The sequence below is a fragment of the Propithecus coquereli genome, unplaced genomic scaffold (genome assembly GCF_000956105.1).
Source record: "Propithecus coquereli isolate 6110/MARCELLA unplaced genomic scaffold, Pcoq_1.0 Scaffold133, whole genome shotgun sequence".
NCBI classification, from domain to species: Eukaryota; Metazoa; Chordata; class Mammalia; order Primates; family Indriidae; genus Propithecus; species Propithecus coquereli.
This window is the reverse complement of record NW_012137525.1, coordinates 1,244,648-1,255,812: the sequence shown is the minus strand read 5'-3', so window position 1 is coordinate 1,255,812 and position 11,165 is coordinate 1,244,648.

The window sequence follows — 11,165 nt, the reverse complement described above, 5'->3', positions numbered from 1 at the left end:
AGTATTCATTGTACTCAATAGGTAAGTTTTTAACTCTCATCCCCTCCCACCATCCCTCCTTCCTGGTTTCCAATGTTTTTTGTACCTATGTGTGCCCTCTGTTTAGCTCCAAATTACTAGAGATTACATGTGATGTTTGTTTTTTCATTCCTGAGATATTTCGCTTAGAATAATGGTCTCTAGTTTCATCCAAGTTACTGCAAAAAGACATTATTTCATTCCTTTTTATGGCTGAGTAGTACTCCATAGTTTATATTAGGTTACTAAGTATGGATTGCCTGATTTCCTTAAGTACTAAGTTTGATACTTGATATCTCTAACATTTCACTTTGACCCTTGTTATTTTATTTTTATTGTGATGGTACATCCTCAGTCTTGCAAACACATGTTTTGTCTTTCAATTTTTTTTTAGAGCAATTTTTGTGAACCATGGATAAATCAAAAATTTGTGTTATTTTCGAATATGAGTTCCGTCTTGAAACCAATGCAGTACAGACAGCTTGAAATATCAACAAATTGTTTGAGAAGGATGTGACTAATTAACTCACAGTACGTTGATTGTTTGAGAAGTTCCATTCTGGTGATAGTAATCTTGAAAATGAGCCACATGGGTTACTATAGCCTTATAGTATAATTTGAAGTCAGATAATATGATGCCTCCAGGTTTGTTCTTTTTGCTTAAGATTGCTTTGGCTGTCTGGGCTCTTTTCTGGTTCCAAATGAAGCATAGAATTATTTTTTCTAGATCTGTGAAATATGACATTAGTATTTTGATGGAGATTGCATTGAACCTGTAAAAATCACTTTGGCTAGTATGGATATTTTAACAATGTTGATTCTACTAATTCATGAGCTTGACATGTTTTCCCATTTGTTTGTGTCATCTATGATTTCTTTCATCAGTGTTTTGTAGGTCTCCTTGTAGAGATCTTTCACTTCCTTGGTTAAGTATATTCCTAGGTATTTTATTTTCTTTGTAATTATATCTATTATAAATGGTATTAAGTCCTTGATTTGACTCTCAGATTAACTGTTATTAGTGTATATTATAGAAATACTACTGTATTGTGTACATTGATTTTGTAACCTGAGCCTTTGCTGATTTATTTATTAATTCTAGGAGTCTTTTGGTGTAATCTTTAGGGTTTTCTAGATACAAGGTCATATCATCAGAGAACAGGGATACTTTGACCTCCTCTTTCCTGATTTGAATGCCCTTTATTTTTTTCTCTTGCCTGATTGCTCTGGTTTGGACTTCCAGTACTACGTTAAATAGAAATGTTGACGGTGGGTGCCCTTGTCTTGTTCCAGTTCTTAGTGGGAATGCTTTCAACTTTTCCCCATTCAGTATGATGTTGGCTGTGGGTTTGTCATATATGGCTTTTATTATTTGGAGTTATATTCTTGCTATTCCTAGTTTGTGGAGGGTTGTTATCATGAAAGGGTGCTAGATTTTACCAAATGATTTTTCTCTATCTACTGAGATGATCATATGGTCTTTGTTTCACTTTCGTTTATGTAGCAAATCACATCTATTAATTTGCCTATGTTAAAGCATCCTCGCATCCCTGGGATGAAACCCATTTTATTATGATGAATTACCTTTTTGGTGTGCTGTTGAATTCCATTTGCTAGTATTTTGTTGAGGATTTTAGCTTCTATGTTGATCAGCTATATTGATCTGTAGTTTTTTATTGTTGTTGTGTCCTCTTCTGGCTGTTGTATCAAGGTGATACTGGCTTTGTAGAATGAGTTTAGGAGGATTCCCTCTTTTTTGATTTTATGGAATCATTTCTGTAGGAAAGGCACCAGTTCTTCTTTGTAGGTCTGGTAGACTTTGGCTGTGAATCCATCTGTTCCAGAGCTTTTATATGTTCTTAGGAGTTTTTTTTTTTTTCCTTTTTTTCTTTTTACTGTTTCAATCTTGCTGCTCGTTTTTGGTCTGTTTAGGATTTCAATTTCTTCCTGATTGAGTCTTGGGAGGTTGTGTGTTTCCAGGGATTTATCCATTTCCTTTACATTTTCTTATTTGTGAGATTAGAGTCTTTTTGTAGCATTCTTCATAGGCAAAAGTGTTAATTTTTCTGTGAGGATCCTCTCTTTATACAAACATGTACGTAATTTTAATCAAAACGATTATACTATGCATGTTGACCTGCAAACTCTTTTTTCACTCAAAATTATGTATGTATAGAATTTGTCTTTTAATTTTCTTTTCCCTTCAAATTCTATTTTCTTCCTATATATCTTGCAAAAAGGACTATAAAGCTTGAATTTGTTTGCATCCCTTATATATATGGGAAACTCTCTTTGGAAATGTTTGGAAGCCAATGTGGTAACTAGTATTTTTTCATATTAATGATTATAAGTATGTATTATCTTTTACATTAGTTATTTAGGCTTATCGAAATTTATTAAGCCAGCAATCCATTAATAGGCCTTTAAGTTGTTTCAATTTTTTACTATAATGAACATTGTTAATCATTGATGATTTTTCTATTTCTTTCTAGTATTTATATCTTTGTGTAATTCTAGAATAAATTCTTAGAAGTAGAATTGCTAGGTGACTACCAAAGCAATTCTAGACTTGCCAGACTACCAAAAATGTGAACCCATCCACAACTTCTCCACTAGTGCATAAGGGTACACTTTCTCCACATCCTCACTAACACTTGTTATTGTCAATTTGTATAACAAAAGGCCAATGACTTTTTAAAAATTACTTGTGGGCTGGTGAGGTGGCTCATGTCTATAATCCTAGCACTTTGGGAGGCCAAGGTGGGAGGAGTTTGAGACCAGTCTGGGCAACATAGTGAGACCTCATCTCTACAAAAACCAAAAAAATTAGCCAGGTGTGGTGGCACAACCCTGTAGTCCCAGCTACTCAGGAGGCTGAGGCAGGGGCATTGCTTGAGCCCAGGAGTTTGAGGACACAGTGAGCTATGATCATCCCACTGTACTCCAGCCTGGGCCACAGAGTGTGACTCTGCCTTTTAAAGACAAAATTGTTTATTATTTTTAACAGAGAAAACAAAACAAAAGTGGATCACATTTCCATAAAATCAGGGCTTATGTTGACAATGAAAAAGTGGACATGGGCTGGGTGTGGTGGCTCATGCCTGTAATCCTAGCAATCTGGGAGGCTGAGGTGGGAGGATGTGATCTTTCTAGAAAAATTGAAATTTATACATACATATGTATCTCTTATTCATAGAATATTCATACTGATATTACTATAATTCTATACTTTATATTTTTCACTAAATATATTTGGGTGTAATTCTGTGTCAGCACCTATCTAATTCTGTCAGATGCCAAAACCAATGCCCAATATCTTTATTCTCATCTATATATTATAACTTGTCTTTAATCAGGGAGCATTTAAATTATTTCTAGGGTTTTTTTTGAATATTTATTTATTTTTTACAGTGATAATATCCTTTTACATATCTTAGAATAGTTCTGTTAGAATTTCCATAGGGTAACTTCATAGCTGCAGAATTGTAGGATCAAAAGCACATGTATTTACAATTCTGAGAGAGACTGCCAAAGTTCCATCTGTAAGTATTTTATCAATTTATTCGCTTTTCTCAGACCTTGGTCAGAACAGAGTACATGTTAACTTTTCAAATAGCCTATAGACTAGATGAAAAACAGTATTTAATGCTTTTTAATATTAGAAGAATGTATGTATTTTTTGTGACTATTTCTCTACTCCAACCTGGGGGTTGCCTTTTCTTCTTTTTTTGTCCTATATTATTTGTTTTTTCTATTATTTTTACTTTTATTATTTCTTCACTTCTTATTAGTTTTTATGGATTGTTTTAATTAAGAATAATAGTTGTTTATCATATATGTTAAAAAAATTTCCTCTAATTTCTCATTTGACATTATATTTTTCATGATACTCAAATGTTGAATTCATCCAAATTTATCAATTCATTTCTTCATGATTTTCAAATTTTATTTCCTATTTACAAATACCTATAGTATTCCAAGATTTCGAATATATTTTTCATTTAATCTTTTTACTTTTTATTACTCTTTGGTGCCTTATGGACAATATTTTAGTGAATACAATAAAGAAGAAATCTAGATTTATTTTTGCCAAATAGCTAACCAATTGTCTCTATATCATTTATTGAATAATTCTTTTCCCTCCTACTAAGTAAAAAAAATCTTTAATGTCAACTATTTCATATTATTTTAGATATATATTCTGTGCAATTCATTCATCTGTCAAATATTTCCCTAGTACTAAAGAATGATTGTGGCTTCAAAATATATTTTAATATCTGGTAAGACTAGTTACCCTCCCCCCCCGCATTAATCTTCTTTTTCAAGACTTTTCTGGATATTCTCTCATTATTTTTTAAATGAACTTTAGTACAATTTATAAAGTTTCAAAAATAATCCTGTTAATATATATTAAATCTTTTTAGCTTTGAGTATCACTAGCCAACAGTAAAATTCTTTTAGACTTCAGTAAACTTTTAATGTTTTGTTTATATAAATTCTTCACATTTTAAAAAAAGTTTTTTCTAAATATTTTACCTATTTTTGCTATTGTAAATGAGATATATTTTTTGAATTATGTTTTCTAGCTGCTTGTTGATTATACATAGAAAAAGATTGATTTTGAGTATAATTTTATAACCAGACACATTACTGAATTTTATTTATTATAGTTTTGTATTGATTTCTTGAGCCTTTATAAATATTCAAAATTTCACATGCAAGTCATGATGATTTTATTTCCCTTATTTCTTTCCTTTCATTGACTGATATGTCCAGAGAAATATTAAATGATAATTGTGAAAGTGAATATTCTTCTCTTGTGACTATTGAAGTTTTTTAAGAGCTTTTATTTGACATCTTTGGAGATAGACATATTTCATTCTTTTTGCCTGTTAATAAGATGTAGTATATGAATAGATTTTCTGATATTGTATCACCTTTAAGGTAAATGGGTTTTAATGAAGCCAATTTAAAGGGCACATAACCAGTATCATATCTTAGCAAATCAAAAGGAAATATTTTATTTTAAGAACACTATTCAAGGTGAAGCAGACACGGAATTCTCCATAGTTTAAAATTTAAGCATCCCTAGAGCTCTGTGTATGAGGATCATTATCTTCTCTTTGTTGTCTTAAGAGGCATTGTTACCAAATCCTGGCCAATTAGCTATTTTTCTTTTATTTTTTTTTCATCAAAGCATTTTATATTCTTCTTTAAGGAATAACATTGTACATTTTTGGAGTCAGTTTGCAAACTGCATAATTATTTTTAATTTCTGTCATAGTTTTGGAATTCTGTAATTTAAATAAAACCTTTGTATAATCAAGATTCGCACATCATAAAACACAATCAAAAGATGTCAGTCTGTAGCTTGTTTATTGTGGAAAAGAGAGCTTACTTTACTCTGTCATTATCTTCTTTCTTTCAAGTGTGTTATCAAAAGAATTTTATACAAATGAGAAAGCAAATTTGGGTCAAATTTCACATAAAAAGAATGAAAATAATGCCAAATAATATGTTATTAAGGGGAAAAAACCCTTTCCAATCTCTGAATATCATATCAGACTAACCTATTTTCCAAAATAGACTCTCAGAGCTATAAAATCTAATGTATGTTCATTTTGATGCAGAGATTTATTGGAATAACAAATCTCAGGGCTTTTAAATTGAAGAGAGAGATCCTTATTTTGTCAATTATTATTTTCATACTTCTTTGGTAAACAAAGTTAAGTAAAATAACATGCTATTTCAAGGTATTATTTCACAAAACACATCAAAGTGATATCTACCTTATAAAACATGAGGAAAAATGACAGTCTTTCCTTTCATCTAATTTTAGCTTGTCATATTCTTTTTTCAGGTTTCCTAATTTATCCAGTCAAAAGATATCAGCACTACAAGAAAAAAGTATTTGAATATACAACATAAATGATCTAACTTCAGCTCATGAATCCTGAATTTCATTATTGGTTGAAACTCCTGGGCAGATTATCTGACGATTTGTATGATTTTCTGTTCTATGGCTGTCATTACAGCCTTGCCTTCCAGAAATTTGTCTCATAGCCTCCTCCATATTGTGAGCTTTTTGAGAGATCTATATTTTGTAGATGTTTGGGTCTCCCACATGCCTGGGCTAGAATATCATTTACAATAAATGCTTAGGCTAGAGTTATATGACCACATTATTCATCATAAAATACTTTTTTTATTTTTTATAAATGAAACATCAGGTTTCAGTGGTAGTAAAGATTATAGGCAACTTCCTAGTAAATAGAAATTAATTTATAAAGTTTAATAACCCAATTGTTGACTTCTCTCTACTTTTGAATTTAGCCTTGCTCAATTCTGAGATCTAACCCTTGCTTCACCTTTGTACTTTAGGGTCCTATTGGACTATGATATTTAAATAGTTACCAGGGACCTTTCTGGTTTACAGTTAGTTTGGGTCCTATTGGTCCGAAATGATGACCAAAGTAAATATTTGACATCAATAATTTTAGCTCATAAGGTAAAACAGCTACATGTTGTATAAATGATCATCAGAACTCTTGGACCACCAAGGACCCTGAGAAGGTTTTCATTTCTGAATTTTCCTCTTCCAAGACAAACAATGCCTGTAGACATTCCTGTCATGTATCCTCTCAATCTGCATTCTTTGGAACATTGAATTAAAATTATATATCACATTCTTATTTTTGTTTATATGTAGCTTAGCTTCGTTGTTAATGTTTATTTGACTTTGTATTTGGTTCAGATTGTGTGTATAGATTGTTCTTTAAAGATAGTTTGAAGGTTGGTTAATATTTTAAATGGTAACAATGGCAATCTATCAACACTGGCTATAATTTAGTAAATGGTGACAGAAAGGATATTTCACTTGTGACTTTTTATAGCCTTCTGAAGTACTGGAATTGTTGCTTATGTATAGGAAATTGTTTTGATCCATTTGGGATGTTTGAAATGGTCAATAACTCAATTGGACTAGTAGAGCTGCTTATTTAATAAAATAAAGTTAGATAATAGTCCTTATGATTTTAACCCATATTATATTGTATATTAGCATTATCCAAGTCAAAATGGAAGAAGAGAAAGTTTATTTATTAAGGACATTTTACACATTTTCTATAGGCTGAGTACTGTATAAGGGAGTTCTAAACAAATCTTACATATTATCTTTGTCTAAAAGGAACAAAAATCTATTTGAGGAGTTGAAACATAGAAATTCTCTAGTGCCTATCACAGTTCCTGGGCTTCAATAATTAATTGAATGGGTGAATGAATGAAAACAAAGAATAAGACAAAAACAGCATGAATGAAATAGTGAATGTAAAACAATTAAATCAATTGGAGTCAGAAAGTGAATTAATATTTTAAATCTGATTTACTTCACAACTCTCAAGCCTTGACTGCTCCCACACTATCCTAGAGATCTGGGAAGCTGAGGATATGAATAAAAATATAAAGGGTTCCAAAAATAATAGAAAATTTTCATATTCAGATTTAATATTTTCAACAAGTATTATGGCACAAAGAAAAGCATTAAAACCAAAAGTTCTCAATTTTTTTTTGCTACACTTAAGTTTATTTCTAAATGTGACATCTTAAAGGAAATATTACAACGGTTGTAAATCAAATCAAAAGTATATATACATACATATATGTATATATTTTTTGAATTGGGGTCTTGCTATATTACCCAGGCTGGTCTTGTACTGCTGGCCTCAAGTGATCCTCCTACGTCAGCTTCCCAAGTACCTGGGACTACAGGTATGAGCCACTTGTCTAAGTTTCTTTTTAAAATTTTTTTGGACATAAGGTCTGGCTATGTTACCCACGCTGCTCTCAAATATAATTCTAAGAGACTATCTTTTAAAATTTTCTTTTGTTTTACTCTGAAGACAGAAGGACAGAACCAAGGGTTGTGATTTGTTAAATAAAGCATTTATTAATAGCTGTTTTTAGTTTAGAAGGACTATCGAAGACGTAGGACTCTGAACTTATTTGGTCAAGAGTCTTGAATTTGAGTTGGTGGAGGCTATAGTGGGCTTAACTAGGTTGCTTATTTATTTATTTAATTAATTTTAAAGATGCTATGGTAAGCACTTGGATTTTTTTAAATGGAATAATAATTATTATTATTTTTTTTACTTTAGTGAGCATCAGAATTTTTGTTTGTTTGTTTTTTGTTTTAGAGGCAGGGTCTCACTCTGTCACCCAGGCTGAAGTGCAGTGGTGTGATTATAGCTCACTGCAGCCTTTTAATTTTTTTAATTTTGAAATATTATGGGGGTACAAATATTTTGATTACATGGATTGCTTTTGTACTGCTTGAGTCAGAGTTATAAGTGTGTCCATCCCCAGGTATTGTGCATTGTACCAATTAGGTATGATTTTACCCATCCCCTTCTCCCCCTCCCACCTTCATGATTTCCGTTGAGTTTTACTTCCACCTGTGCACGTGAGTGCTGGTTGGTTAGTTCCAATTTAATAGTGAGTACATGTAGTATTCGTTTTTCCATTTTTGTAATACTTCACTTAGGAGAATAGTCTCCAGTTTCATCCAGATTGTCGCAAAAGGTATTAACTCATTTTTTATGGCTGAGTAGTACTCCATGGTGTATATATACCACATTTTATTAATCCACTCATGAATTGATGGGCACTTGGGTTGATTCCACATATTTGTGATTGCCAATTTTGCTGCAATAAACATTCTAGTGCAAATGTCTTTTTGATAAAATGACTTTTTTTCCTTTGGATAAATACCTAGTAATGGGATTGCTGGATCAAATGGTAGGTCTACTTTTAGTTCTTTGAGGAATTGCCATACTATTTTTCACAGAGGTTGCGCTAGTTTGCAGTCCCACCAACAGTGTGTAAGTGTTCCTTTCTCTTGGCATCCACATCAGCATCTATTGTTTTGGGACCTTTTGATAAAAGCCATTCTTACTGGGGTTGGGTGATATCTCATTGTGGTTTCGATTTGTATTTCTCTGATGATTAGTGATGTTGAACATTTTTTTCATAAGTTTATTGGCCATTCATTAGTCTGTCTTCTTCTGAAAATCTTGTGTTCATGTCTTTTGCCTACTTTTTAATGGTGTTGTTTGATGTTTTTTTGCTGATTTGCTTGAGTTCTTTGTAGATTCTGGTTATTAGCCTTTTATTGGATGTATAGCATGTGAATATTTTTCTCATTCTGTAGGTTGTCTGTTTTCTCTGTTGATTGTTTCTTTGGCTGTGTAGAAGCTTTTTAATTTAACCAAGTCTCATTTATTTATTTTTGTTGTTGCTGTGATTGCCCTTGGGGTCTTCTTCATAAATTATTTGCCTAGGCCAATATCTAAAAGAGTTTTTCCAACATTTTCTTCTGGAATTCTTATGGAGGAAACAAATTGCAGATGATGTAAACAAATCGAAAAACAGATCATGCTCATGGATGGGCAGAATCAACATTGTTAAAATGTTCATACTACCCAAAGTGATTTAAAGTTTCAATGCAACCCCCATCAAAATACCATCATTTCTCACAGATCTAAAAAAATAATTCTGTGCTTTGTTTGGAACCAGAAAAGAGCATGAATAGCCAAAGCAACCTTATGTAAAAGGAACAAATCTGGAGGTATCACTTTTCCAGACTTTAAGCCCTACTACAATGCTAAAGTAACTAAAACAGCATGGTACTGGCACAAAAATAGAGACATAGACCAATGGAACAGAACAGAGAACCCAGGTATAAAACCATCCACATATTGCCATCTGATAAAGTAGACAGCAATATACACTGGGAAAAGAATCCCTATTCAATAAATGGTGGTGGGAAAATTGGATAGCCACATGTAGAAGATTGAAACAGGATCCATATCTCTTGCCACTCACAAAAGTTAATTCAATTTGGATAGCAGACTTAAATCTAAAACATGAAATCACTGCAGCCTTGAACTCCTGGGCTCAAACAATCCTCTTGCCTCAGCCTCCCAAGTAGCGAGAACTGCAGACACACGCCACAATGTCTGGCTAATTTTTCTTATTTTGTAGTGATGGGTCTTGCTATGTTGCGCAGGCTGGTCTTGAACTCCTGGCCTCAAGTGATCCTCCCTTCTTAGTGTCCCAAAGTATTGGGATTACAGGTACGAGCCACTATGCCTTGCCAAGGTATTTTTATTTTTACAAAAGTTATAAGTGGAAATAGTTTTAAATTGAACTTAAGCTTATTATGAGTGACAACAATTTCTTCCTGCACTGACACACCCTCTTCCATTTCCTGCTCTCTGTAAGCAACTAGTTTCAACTTTTAAAATCTTTTAATGTTTCCTGCCACATTGCTAAATAATAGATAACTTTGGAAAATGAAGATTCATTTCTTTTTCGCAGCTTTACCATTACCTCAGTACATGCATACACTTTTCCAATGCGCTAATATGTTGGTTTTTTTAAGATCAATTCTCAGGGTTTACATTAGACAACCAAGTCATCACTATTTATAGCTGACTCATATAGTATACTCTTATTTTTCTTTTGGACATAATCTTTGGTTTTCCTGGAGTGAATAATTATTTTGGCTTTTCATATGCTTATTTTTCTTTGGATTTATCACCAATTCAACCTTAAACTCCTCTCCAGAATATGTGTAAATATTCTGTCATATGTGAAAAACCATGAGAGATTTTATTGGTTTCATCTTACTGGATATTTCTCACTTGAAGTCTTTCGCAGTGCTTAAATCTGGATTCAATGTTATTTAGGCATACTGCCCAGTGCAAGCCTTGGGTATCCTTTTATAAACAAATATCTTTTTTGCCTCTCTTGGGCTGGATACCCTACTTCTTGGACTTAGTTTCTCTTTTTTTGTTTTCTGCCAGTATCTTGCATAGAAGGTAATGTGGTAGGAGCCATACATATGTGGTAGGAATTATTTTTGCCTATCAGAAAATGTCTTTATTCTACTTTGATAATTTGGTAGAATATAGCCTTCTGGTTTGGAACATTTCTGTCAGAATTTTGAAAGTATTTCCCCTTTTGTCCTCTAGCTTTCAGTTTTGCTATTCAGAAGTTTTATGTTTGTCTGAACCTGATTCTTTATCTAATATAAATATATTATTTTTTCCCTCTCTCTGGCAGCTCGAAGGATTCTCTGTTTCCAGTGA